Raw genomic sequence first — 13,889 nt, forward strand, 5'->3', positions numbered from 1 at the left:
ATTTGCAATGACTTCTTGTTCAGAAGTGATGTTGTCACTTTGTGTGAAGAAGTATGTGGAATGACCTATTGGAATGGACCCAATTAATCAGGTGAACAAGATTATCCATTCTGTAGATGTTATTCAGCTTCCTTCCCAAGCCACCCAATGTTTGCTTAATGGGATCGTGAATGAAGTGGCCATGGTTGCAGGGATGGAGGCTGTGCATTAACTCAGCTGCAAGAACGTCCTCCCACCAAGTGTAATTTTACTTGTGCTTTCTTCCTCAGTATGTATAGTGAGTTCTAGGGAATTTGGGGCTGGTTAAGAGACTATGGCCCCTAGACAACCCTACTAACTCAGAACTGAAACCACCCCCAAAGTCCATCTTTCAGCCAAAGATTAGACAGGCCTATAAAACAAACAATAAAACACGTGAGGAACATGCTTCTTAGTCAAGTCTGTGAGACCAAATAGAAAACACCTACCCAAAAGCAAAGAAGAGAAGGCAGAAAGGGACAGGAAAACTGGCCAAATGGACACAGGGAACCCAGGGTGGAAAGGGAAAGGGGAAAGTGCTGACACATTGTGGGGATTGCAACCAATGTCACAAAAAACTTCTGTATAAATTTTTGAAAGAGAAAATAATTTGCGCTATAAACTTTCACCTAAAGCACAATAAAATGAAAAGAAAAGAAACATGACCACAAGATAGCATTGAACAACAAGCTATTTATTGGGACCTACCTACTAAAAATGGCAACTATGGCAATTAGTTTTAAATTGCTGAACGATCTCTCACAGCTAGCGATGGAAACTGCAATGGCCAGTAGAAACTGCTCATTGGTGCCCCTCTTCAAGCAGTGCCGAGGGCACGTGCCCTACCTGCCATACCTTATTTCCGCCTCTGGCCTACACACTGACAAAGGAGCCCTGGTGGCACAATGGTTAAGTGCTTGACTGCTAACAGAAAAGTCTTCAGTTCGAACCCACGAGCAGCTCTGTGGGAGAAAAGGCCTGGCAATCTGCTCCTGTAAAGATTACAGCTGTATGGCGCAGTTGTACTCTGTCGTATATAGTTCTACTCTGTCATGTATAGAGTGCTGTGAGTTGGAATTGACTCGTCAGCACACAACAACAACACGCACTGACAGCTGCACGCAGGGGGTGATCCCTGACAGCAGGTCTCCCAGAGGCAATTAGCACAGAGACCCACCAGAAGAGGAAGGAAGCATGGAAAGCTAGGCCCAAGAGGAGAAGAGAGGGGAAGCTTAGTGCACCGTAGGTGAGGTCCTCCTGCGGCAAGGTAGGGAGTCTCTAGGTCACAGAACTCCAAAGGCAGCAGCGCCTTAGGGTCCTTATAACTACAGGATTTTATCTTATCTAGAGCAGGCAGATGTTAGGTGCAGTTCCATGGGGTATGTAAATCAGGCAGGCTTTAAGTGGCTAAAAATCTGTTTTTGGGGGCTACTTTTAAAAACAATTGGATATGTACAAATTTGAGTTTGGTGCTGGTGGTCTTTTTTGAGCTAACAGGTCTCAGTTTGCTACGAAGAAGTGAACAACTTGAGGCCAATACACAGAGGCCATTTTTGACTCATTTATATAATAGTATGCTAAATACTTTTACTTATACACTTTAAATAAGTTCCTTTTTTTCCCCTCTTCCTCTCATGCCTACTATTGTATATGGAGTATGCTGGCGTTGGTTAAATTTACAACTTATAGGATGCAAATATTGAGACAAGATCATGATGAAATAGAGGAACAATGGATCTCTGAGATCCTAGACTTGGAGTTGAACTTAGTAACTGGTGGGCCTGGGGATTTCTCCTCTTGAGGATGGCAGAGTGTATTTTGAATTGTAGGAGGAATTGTTGCATTATATTAGGTGGGAACCATTTTTTGTGTTGTAAATCCGAGAAGACGGGTATATGTGGGTGTTGGGTAGACTGTAGTGGATACTTATGTTGGCTACCCATAATCTAAACATCCTTCCTTTTTTGGAGGAAATCCCTCCTCAGACTATGGAAATGAAATGGCTGGAAACATTCCTTTTCCTTACCCGGGCAGTAGAGTGTGACCTAGCCCAGTCAATCAAATACCCTGGCCCAGGACTTTGAATTTTGAGAGTGAGGCATAGATTCAGGGCCAGTACCAGGTGCCATTGAGTCAGTTCTGACCCATGGCCACGCCATGTGTGCAGAGTAGTACTGCGCTCTACGGGGTTTTCAAGGATGTGACCTTTTGGAAGCAGATTGCCAGGCCTTTCTTCCAAGGCACCTCTGGGTGGGTTTGAAAAGCCAACTTTTCAGTTAGTAGTTGAGCATTTAACCGTTTGTGCCACCAAGGGACTCCTAGATTCAGGGCAGTGAGAATTGATTTGCTATGACAGCATCTGAGTCAAGGGTCCGCAAATGTGGGGGCAGTGCCAGCAGCATCAGGAGCTTGAGCATCAGGAGCTTGAGTCCGTTGACATCTAGGTCAGTGGTGGTGGCAACAAATTGCCAATGATTGCAATGCCCATGGCTGCAACCTAAGCAGATGGTTTTGGGGTATGTTTTTAGAATCGTTCTTAGCTATCCAGCCACCCTTGGATTCTGTTTCAGCTTTCAAATACTTCTTGTTGATTCTCTGTGTTATCCAGTATCTTTACAATAAATCCCTTTTTCTGCTGAGCTTAGTATTCTGCTATACCAGATGTGGTGCCTGCTTTAGTATGAAGCCCAGGCTGGTATAAAACTATTTTCCTAAATGCAGAAAGGGTGTTCTTTCACTGCATCCAACAGCCTCCTGGTGGTCATGTTGCCATGGTTGAAAATCTCCCAGTCCTCTTATGACTTGGTGCCGCTGCAGTCCCTAACTGTATAATCATAGCTGTATATTTTCTGATTTTTCAACACTTTCTTTCCTGAAGTTTAGGATAGTCATTGCCTTTGTCCAATAATCCCTTTCTTGGCTATTGCACACCCTAACTGATATTATCTCTCTAAATGTTGCTATAATTTCCATAGTTACAATAAGCTCTTTGTTGGTCAGAAATGTTTCTGAAGGTTGCATTCCTTTGTTTCTTCTACCTTTTGAAGAAATTAAATCGTTAGTAAGGCAAGCAGGGAATTATTCATGTGATCTGCTTTGAGTTGAGTTATACTCACATAGATCATTGAGGTCCCTTGTTGTAATCATTGCTTCATTAGAGAGAGATGAATGGGCAGTAGAGTGAGTGGAGTTGAATGTTTGAAAGGGAGGACATCCTCAGGGGCAGGCCTCAGAGAAATCAGCAATGGGCAGAGGTGATCACACTCTTGGTAATGTATGATTATAAGCAGATTCACAAGAAATGGGTGTTTCTAGAGTACCTGTGTATGATTAGAAACATAAGTGCATAGGGGGTTAGAATATTCAGATTCAGATTGGCTGGTTAGCCACATAACAAAAAAAACAAAACAAAACAAAAAAAAAACCAAACCCGTTGCCATCGAGTTGATTCGGACTCATAGTGACCCTATAGGACAGAGTAGAACTGCCCCATACAGTTTCCAAGGAGAGGCTGGTGGATTCGAACTGCTGACCTTTTGGTTAGCAGCCAAGATCTTAACCATTGCACCACCAGGGCTCCAATAGGGATGCCAAAATATACCAGGTGATTGTGATGAGCCTGAGATGAGAATAAGGGGAATTAGCTGTTTTATCTAAAGACATCAGTCTATGACAGTCTGATGCATCCATCTTTTCTATGGGAGCATACCTGCCAATGGGACTAAAATACCTGGATCTGAGAGTCCCTAGGTGGTGCAAGGGGTTAACACATTCGGTTGCTAACTGAAAGGCTGGAGGTTTAAGTCCACCGAGAAGCACTTTGGAAGAAAGGCCTGGTGATCTACTTTAGAAAAATCAGCCACTGAAAACCCTGTAGAGCACCGTGCTACCTTCCCTGACACACATGAGATGTCCATGAGTCAGCGTCAACTCGATAGCAACTGGTTTGGTTTTTGTTTTTGTTTTTTGCTTGTCAGGGATGCCCTCCCCCTGGAGAGTTGCTGGTTTCAGGGCCACTGCCAAAGTCTGGCTCCCTGACAGCTCCTGTCTGGCTTCAGTCTGGCCATCCCTATCATTTTCATGCACACCTTCTTTGAGAGTGGGCACGGGCAGTAGGTGAGAGCTTGAGGTGTGTTAATCCAGTCCTCTGAGAGGGTGAGAGCCCCTCAGCATCTGTTCTTGGTACTCCCCAATTTCTGAGGCACTCACTGTGAAGACTAGTTCCCTTCTGAGAAGAGGTGACTTCTCTTAGTTATTACATGTCAGCTGAAGTTGGTAATTACTTGGCTCTTAATCATACATACATCCACCACTATACTGGGTTAGTACAAAAACATCTCCTGTCTCCTTGTCTAGGCTCCTGTGATACACCTTTTCTGTTCCTCTTTCCTCTTAGCAACCCCCCCACCCACTGATAAAAGCTCTTCATAATCGTTCTGACTGCCTCCTCCTTGCTGCACAGTCTTTGTCTTTTCCTCTACCTGCTTTGTTTTCTCCCAGCTGTGTCCAGCAGTGCCTTCTACCTATAGAATTCAGCCCTTCCCCTTCCATGGATTTGGGCTGGGGCTCAGGAATCTCCCTTTTGGCAAGCTTCCCAGGAAGTGCTCATACCAGTTGAAGGGGCAGCCCTTTGTGAAACATCTCCTTCAGTTCCTGTGCAAGCTTCTTAGAAGAGTGATATTGGCTATTCTGGTCTGCTGCCTTTGTTACCAAGTCACAAACATGTGTCTTAACTATTTGCAATCTGCTGAGAAATAAAAGAAAGAGAACAGAGCTTGGAGGAAGGTAGACCTAGACTGGAATCCTGCTTCTACCATTTACTAGCTGTGTGACTCTGGAAATGTTTTCTTTAAAAAAATGAGTCTCCTTCTTCCAGTCTAGTTCACAGGGTTGTTGTGAGGCTTAGCAGGGGTAAGATACTTCACTCAACATGTGTATGTTGAGCACTTCCTATGTGCCAGGCACTGGGTACTGGGCTACGTCCTGACAGTGTCTGACACCTAGTCGTTATCTGAGGAATGCTAACACCTCTCTCTCGCCCTTTCCCTCCCACAGCCCTCTAAACCTGGAGGTCAGCATTTGTGTTGTCCCTTCCTTTGGCTGGCCTTGTACCTGGTCAAGCTGCCTCCTGCCACTCTCAGATTCCTGAGAGATGACACAGGACACATTCAGGATGAAATTCTCCTCTTGATTCCTGATTAAGATGCCTGTCTCCAGTCTCACGGTAGGAAACCCAGCGTGCCAAGCGAGGCCATGTAGAATCCAGAGAGGGTCCTTTTTCCCCTTTGCCTATGAAGCTGGGAGCCAGAGTCAGCCCTAAGTAGCTAGCTCATTGCTTCAAGTCCCCCGGGCCCAGCTGAACCCTCTAAAGCCAAAGGAGACTCCCAAGTAGAGGGTATGCATGGCCCATTTCTTAGCACCCTAAGGGCTACTTCATAAGGAGAGGAGAAAGAGAATGCAAAGGAATACAAATGAATTTTATGATCCTGCCCATTCTTTTCTGGGAAAGATGAAGGAGAGGTGGGGAGACTGTTCCATCCAGCCCTGTTATGTGCCTTTAATGCTCTTGATGCCGGGAACCGTGTTTCTGAAAGAGGTGGTCATGAATCAGGGGGAATGTGTCTGGCCGATAGTCACTGATGACCTCCTCATTGCACACCCAATGGCATTTCTGGTCCTCATCCTCCTCCACCAATTTGCATAAAACCCAGGGATACCTCCATTCATTTTATGGATTCCAGAATAATCTTCTCACTGAATAAAAATCAATTTGCTTGTCTGGTACTTGAGGCTTCCTGATTCAGCCAAAACCTGCCTTTCTTTTTGCATTTCTCACCATGTCCCTTTCATAACCATATGTTCCAACTGAAAGAACCATTTGCTTTGCTCCATAAACATCCATGACACCCACCTCCTGCCTTTGCTCATGTTATGTTCTTCTCTAGAATTTCCCTTCCTACATCTCCATGTCCAATGCCTTCCTTGAACACTTTCTCCATCAACCCAGCTGGAACCTCATTCCTTGCCTTTTGCTAGGACTCTATTTTTATCTCTCTTCTGACATCATTTTTTTTCTGCCTTGATTTACCTTCTTTACTAGGCTCTGAGCTTACTGAGGGCAGGGACATTATTTCTCTCTCCCCACTGTGTCTAAGAGTCTCTTGCTTGTGGTAGGCTCTTGATAAATGCATTTTCCATAAACTAGAGCATGAGTGAGTTCTAACCCACCAGACGTCAGATACTAATGGGTTTCAAACTTCAAATTGCCTTTCTTTGTAACATACATGTTGGCCATATTGTGGGACTAAAGTGTGCTGTCAGCCCTGAGCCAGAAAAGTGAGAGCTGGGAGCAAGATTTAGAAGCTGAGAACTGGGACTGAGTGTCAGAGAAGAGTCCTGTGGCTGAGCAAAGTCCAGGGCAGGGAAAGTAGACATGGCCAGGGATTCATAACTGCAGAGCTGCCAAAGACTGGGCAGGTGAGTATAAAAGTCAGCATCCTTTGAGGATGGGTGGCATTAAGGGTCCAAAGCCAACAAGAGGAAGTGAGTAGATAAGGCCTGGTAGCTGGGGTCTGGCTTAGACAGGCCACAGTAACTTCCTTGAAGAGTTTGTACCTTGACCATTGAAGTCCTAGGGCTCTTCCTCCACCAGTGACAATTTCCCAGTCTTAAAGACTCAGGCCTCAGAATCCAGCACCTCATGTGTTCTTTCTGTATTCCTCCCTAGTAACCAGGCTTATAGAAGTCCCTGGGTTGTACAAACAGTTAAAGTGCTCTACTGGGAAAACAGATCTGGTGATCTACTCCTGAAAGGTCACAGCCTTGAAAGCCCTATAGAGAAGTTCTACTCTGCACACATGAGGTTGCCGTGAATCAGAATCATCTCAACAGCAACTAACAACAGCAACTAGGTTTATAATTTTCCAGAGGCATTTTTCCCCTTTCCTTCTATTTAGCTTAAACTGTTTTCTGGGCAGGTTGGCCAGCCTCTGGGCAAGCTCACTCCTTCTGGCTGTGGTGAGATGCAGGTGTCCTTAGCTGTGGCCCAGAAAGCTGGGATCTGCCTTTCTGAGATCATCTATCTGACCAGCTGTTCACTTCCCATGTCTTCTTTTCCAAGCCATGCCTAGCACTTGGAAGAAGAATGAAAATGACACAGTCAGCCTCAAGTCCTTCTGAGTGTGGGTGGGCATGGGTTTACCAGTGAGAGCAAGCATTATACAGGCTGGAGATGGGAGGTAAGGGGTGGGCAACAGGTACTGCCTGACATCTGGGGGCAAGGAGAGAGTGAAAAGACTGAATTTCCTTGGCCTGGACTAGAGTCTGGGCAAAGGATATGGCAATGTCTGAGCTTTTTACCAGAAGCAAGTGGGCATGCATCTAAAGTTCATATGGGAAAGGGGTCTCTTCTCCAGGGAACATAGGAGTAGCAATTAAAGAAGGTAGCCCAGCCCTTCAATAATAATGTTATTGTTGTTGTTGGCTGCCATTGAGTTGACCCCATATATGTGGAGTAGAACTGCTCCATACGGTTTTCAAGGCTGTGATCTTTCAGAAGCAGATCACCAGGTCTGTCTTCCGAGGCACCTCTGGGTAGATTTGAACCACCAACCTCTTGGCTAGTAGTTGAGCACTTAATCATTTGTGCCACTCTGGGACTCTATACTGGAGGGTAAGCGTGAGGGTAAATCAATGGCAGTGAAGAAGATGGTGACTGGGAGTTTGCTCGGTTCTTTAAACCTCAACATGTTGGCAATCAGTATCTCAAACTTGCCTCCAACTGTGGTAAAATCTGGTTTGGAGGAGGTAAAATCTGATCTGTGGTAGCTTTCTCCACCCCACCCATTCCAAACACTCAGGCCCTAACCTCATGGCCAGAAGCAGCTCTGTCCCCCCTTTGTCCCTCCTGCATCCCAAGGCAGCTCACAGTAACCTCGCCAAGAGCACGTCCTATCGAGCTGGCTCTTGTGGTGTTTGCTATGTCGTGGAGATGCATTCTTCAGCTCTAGGATACCCACCTGCTTCTGTACTTAGGTATTGTTTTTATAGGTTGTTCTTTCCCTGTGGTTTCTGAGAAGTAGGTCAAGGTAGTTAAGTTGCTTTAAGGGAGAAGTCGCAGAGGTTCAAGTCACCTGGGTTGGAGTCAGGAATCCTGAGTTCTTTTCTGGCTTCACAGCTAGTCAGCTATGGAAAGTAGATGACTTAGCAGCTCATTCTCCCCTCTTGTTCTCCTTGGCCCACGTCTCTAGGTCTCCTGTTTTTTTTTTTTTTCTCCTGAAGCTATTTCCTCTGGGGCTGTCATCTTCTTCCCTCTTCCCTCCCTCTGGAAGGCCCTTTAAAGCTGTTGACTGCTCAAGGCTGGTGCTTGGAGCAAGAGCTGCTGCTGCTGTGGCTGAGCAGTTTAGAGGCTTATGCGCAGAGACAGGAGAGTCAGTGGGTGGCGCTGTGTGAGGCTGGGGCAATGGGAAGTCAGACTCCTGAAACTAAAGGGCAGGCCTGGAAATGTGATGTGGATACTGAAGCCCGAATGCGAGGAGGTTCCCTGGGTTTTATGTGATGGACGTAGGCGGCCTCCTGCTTCTAAACCCCACTGTCTTAGTCTGTTAGTTTCTTGGGGCTGCAGTACAAAAGTACAACCTTGGTGGCTTAAAACAACAAAAATTTCTTTTCTCACAGTTCTGAAGCCTTGTTGTTGTTAGATGCCGTCAAGTCAGTTTCGACTCATAGCAACCCCGTGCACAAGAGAATGAAACACTGCCTGGTCTTGCACCATCCTCACAATTGTTGCTATATTTGAGCCCATTGTTCCAGCCACTGTCAATCCATCTTGCTGTGGGTCTGATGTTCCACTGCTGTTCATAAGGTTTTCACTGGCTAATTCTTTTCAGAAGTAGACCGCTGGGTCCTTCTTCCTAGTCTGTCTTAGTCTGGAAGCTCAGCTGAAACCTGTCCGCCATGGGTGACCCTGCTGGTATTTGAATACCGTTGGCATAGCTTCCAGCATCATAGCACATATAAGCCCCCCCCCCCTCCACAGTACAACAAACTGACAGAGTTAAAGTCTAAAAGCCTAGAAGTCTAAAATCAAGGTGTCAGCAGGGCATGTGCCCTCTGAAGGTTCTCAGGAAGAATCCTTCCCTTGCCTCTTTCTAGCTTCTAATGGTTGCCAGCAGTCCTTGTCATTCTTTGCCTTGTAGACACATCACCCCAATCTCTGCCTCCATCTTCACATGGCCTTCTTTTCTCTGTGTGTCTGTCTCTCTGTGGGTCCTCTCCTCTTCTTGTAAGGACAACAGTCATTGGATTTATGGCCCACCATGGCATAGTGGTTAGGAACTATGGCTGCTAACCAAAAGGTTGGCAGTTCAAATCCACCAGCCACTCCTTGGAAACCCTATGGGGCAGATCTACTCTGTCCTATAGGGTCATTATGAGTCGAAATCAACTCGATGGCAGTGGGTTTGGTTTTTTGGTTTTATCCAGTGTGACCTTATTTTAACTACATCTGTAAGACCCTATTTCCAAATAAGGTTACATTCTGAGGTTCCAGGTGGACATGAATTTTGGGGGAACACTACTGAACCCACTACACTCAGTAACTCAGGGATATTCAGCCCCTGGGTTCATGAGCTATTTGGAAACCCTGAAACTTATCGTGGTGCTTATTCATGGCAGAAGGGATCATTTGAGCCGTTGCCGCAAAGGACATTGCTCATGGTGACGGTTTAGCAGGACACATTTTGGCCAGGAAATAATAGCCTTTTTTTAAGATATAGTTCCCCTGGCCTGACTGAACCAGTTGCTGAAGACCCCGGGGCTCTGGGGCAGGCCATTTCCCCAGGGGGTCCACCACTGGTGCAAGGTCCCTGGGTCAGGGATAAGGTGGTTTGGGAGCCCTGTAGGGGTGTTTCATGAATAAAAAACACTCAAGATGGGCTTTGAAGAATCGGCAAGATTTCTAAATGTGTGGGGTGGTAATTGGAGGTCCTGATTTAGTCTGGATACTCTGAGATCCTCTCCAGTCTCTACCCTCCCAATCCAGGTAACGGAGGAAGTGAAATACAGATGGGGAAGAAGAACAAATGCAGATAAAGGGAGGGAAGGGGACATGGGGCCTGAGACTGCCGGGAAGAACTACTTCATTTAGAGTGCAGTTGTTATGTGTACATCTGGGTGTTACTGCAAGGTATCATGGTGTGGTGGGAAAAAAAAGGGTTCTGGGGCAGAGTGTCCTGGGCTTGAATCCTTGCTCTACCATTTACTAGAAAGTTATCTACTTTCTCTAGGTCTTAGTTTCCCAGCTGTGAAATGGGAATAATAATACTCATCTTGAAAGATTGCTGTGAGCATTGCATAGATTACCTGTGTGAGATGTCTGGCACAGAATCTATTGTATGGTAGGCATTCAGTAAGTGTTATTTCCTTATCTTTTTCCTTCCTATCATATCTGTCACCATGTTTTGGATTTCTGCAGAGAAAGAACCTATTAGGATAGGAATCCCAATTCTAATGTTCCCTCCTTTCCATACTCATTGCCATTGAGTTGATTCTGACTAACAGCAACCCGACAGGACATAGTAGAACTTCCCTATAGGGTTTCCAAGGAGCTGGTGGTAGATTGGAACTGCCCACCTTTTGGTTAGCAGCCGAGTTTTTCACCACTGTGCCACCGGGGCTCCTTTCCATAGTTCCCCTAAATAGCTGGTTTCTGCTTGGTTTCTTTTCAGGGGCACACCCTTCTGGAGATTGGGACCGTTGGGTTCTGCTCTTCTGTCCTAAATTGTGAGACAGCAGATTGTGTTCCCCTTGAGTCTCAGTTTTCTTGTAGGTGAAGAATACTACTTAGACTTCTACAGCGCTATTTCTTACACAAATTTTATGTATACATCTTGACTACGCTTCAGAGAAGCTGGGAATGGGCTGAATTCCTCCACCACTGAATTCATGGAGCCCAGAGGGCAATGTTGACTGCTAAGCGAATGGAAGTGCTGCGAATAGGAGCTTCTTCTCATGACTCTTGCTAGCAATACGGTGGGTGGGAGAAGCTACTTCTTGGAAGAGTCGCCCATGGTATATGCAGAGCTTCAGCCCTCCAGCCAAAGCACCATGCCAAAGGGTGCAGGCTGGCCAGAATGCACCCCCATCCTTGTACCCTTAGGAGCCACATACCAGTGGGATCTATTTGGGAAGGCAGATTAAGGGTAAGGAGAGGACTACTCCTGGCCTGGTTCAGTCATGGGGATCCAGGAGTACTTTCCAAAGTTTGCCAGATAAAATACAGGATGCCGAGTTAAACTTGAATTTCGAGTAAACAGGGAATGGTTTTTTAGTATAAGTATGTTCATGTACTATTTGGGACATACTTATACTAGAAAGTTACTCCTTGTTTGTCTGAAATTCAACTTTAACTGGGAATCCTGTATTTTTACCAGCTAAATCCGGCAACCCTACAGCTAACACAGAGGACTTTGGGTTGGGCATTCCCAGCTACTTCTGCTCTCCCCTCCCACCCTTTCTCCAGCCAGACAAGGTTCTGAGCTGAGCTTCACATACACTCTCTCCTCTACCATCTCTGACGTTGCAATTTTAGTCCCTCTGCCTGGTATTATTTACATTATCTCTGCATTTAGAAATCCTGCCCATTCTTCAAAGCCCATCTTGAGTGTCTTTTTTATTCATGAAGCTCTACCCTGCTCCTTGTATGTGCCACCACTGTAGTAATTATTAAATTTTGTTAGAGCTTTTGCACATGTCTCGTCCCTCCTAAGTACCTTCCAAAGTGTCTAGTACAAAATAGGGAGTGACCAATAAATATTTGATGAAAAGAATGAATTAACCTATCAACCCTCTGAATTCCTAAATGGAGGTTTGTGTCTCTTGTGCAGCAGAATTTACCACATCTTTCTTTGTCACATGGGTTTTATCAGGACTTCTCCTGTGCCCCCTGCTAGGCATCTCACTCCTTGAGACAGACAGTGTTTCCCACTGTGTCTAGTACACTGGCTGCAGACACCAGGTGTTTCATGAGTAGATTTTGTGTTGAACAGAACTGTGGGGTGGGAGTATATCCAGGTGTCCATACCAAGCTAGACTGCAAGCTCTCCCTTCTTCCCTGGTTCGGGTATGACTCTCAGCAGACCTCAAAGCTACATGGTCTGGTCCTGGAACTGGAGAACAGAGACAAGCTTCTCTGTGGGTCACCTGAGGTTCTAGACTGGATGTGAGCTCCAGAGTTTCCCATGGGGTCTCCTGGGCTCCCACGGGCTTCTAAGAGAGGTAAAGAGATAAAGGAACAAGAACTAAACCTGGAGACAGCAAAGGATAGGGAGGGAGTATGGCCAGAGAGAAGCAGGAAACATGGGTTTGAGGTACAACAGAAAGAGCACTGTTACAAGAGTCAGGCAACCTGGATTCTCCCCCTGGCTCTGTACCTGCCTTGGGAGAGGGAGGAAGGAAAATCATTAAGTGCCCACTGTGTGCTTTCATGTAGGCTTTTTATTTTTTAATCATTAAAAGAAAGAACTTTAGATCAAGAGGATCATGCACCCGGTAGCCGAGGAAAGGTAGTGTATCAAAGACATCTTTATCTGGGAGTGAGAGTGAGCTTGAATTGCTGAGATTTGCGAGGTTGAGCTCAGCCTCCTTGGCCAGGTGGGGCCTCCAGATGGAGCAGACAGTCCAGTCATGTTTGCACTCATGTTAATGCATTCCTTGTGCAGGAACAAGATCCTTAGCTACAGAGTCCCCAGGCTAAGGACTCATGTCTTTTCGACATTCAGCCATTTCAGGAGGTAGCATATGATCAAGAACTGATGGTATTGAAGGAAGAAGTACAAGCTGCACGGAAGGCATTGGTGAAAAACAAGGCACCAGGAATTGACAGAATACCAATTGAGATGTTTCAACAAACAATGCATGCTAGAGGTGCTCACTCGTCTATGCCAAGAAATTTGGAAGACAGCTACCCGGCCAACTGACTGGAAGAGATCTGTATTTGTGTCCAGTCCAAAGAAAGGAGAGCCAACAGAATGGGGAAATTATTGATAAATATCATTAATATCACACTCAAGTAAATTTTTGCTGAAGATAATTCAGAAATGGTGGCAGCAGTATGTTGACAGGGAACTGCCAGAAATTCAAGCCAGATTCAGAAATGGATGTGGAAGAAGGGATATCATTGCTGGTGTCGGATGGATCTTCGCTGAAAGCAGATACTATCAGAAAGATATTTACCTGTGTTTTATTGACTATGCAAAGGCATTTGACTGCATGGATCATAACAAATTATGGATAACATTGTGAAAAATGGGAATTCCAGAACACTTAATTGTGCTTATGAGGAATCTGTACGTAGACCAAGAGGCAGTCATTTGACCAGAACAAGGATATACTGCGTGGTTTAAAATCAGGAAAGGTGTGTGTCAGTGTTGTATCCTTTCACCATACTTATTCAATCTGTATGCTATGAAAATAATCCGAGAAGCTGGACTATATGAAGAAGAACATGGCATCAGGATCAGTGGAAGACTCATTAACAACCTGCAATATGCAGATGACACAACTTTGCTTGCTGAAAGTTAAGAGGACTTGAAGCATTTACTGGTGAAAACCAAACACTACAGCCTTCAGTATGGATTACACCTCAGCATAAAGAAAACAAAAATCCTCACAAATGGACCAAGAAGCAACATCATGATAAACTGAGAAAAGACTGAAGTTGTCAAGGATTTCATTTTACTTGGATCCACAATCAACACTCATGTAAACAGCAGTCAAGAAATCAAACAAGATATTGCATTGGGCAAATCTGCTACAGAAGACCTCTTTAAAATGTTAAAAAGCAAAGATGTCACTTTGAGGACTAAGGTGCA

Source organism: Trichechus manatus, unplaced genomic scaffold (genome assembly GCF_000243295.1).
Source record: "Trichechus manatus latirostris isolate Lorelei unplaced genomic scaffold, TriManLat1.0 scaffold00052, whole genome shotgun sequence".
NCBI lineage: Eukaryota > Metazoa > Chordata > Mammalia > Sirenia > Trichechidae > Trichechus > Trichechus manatus.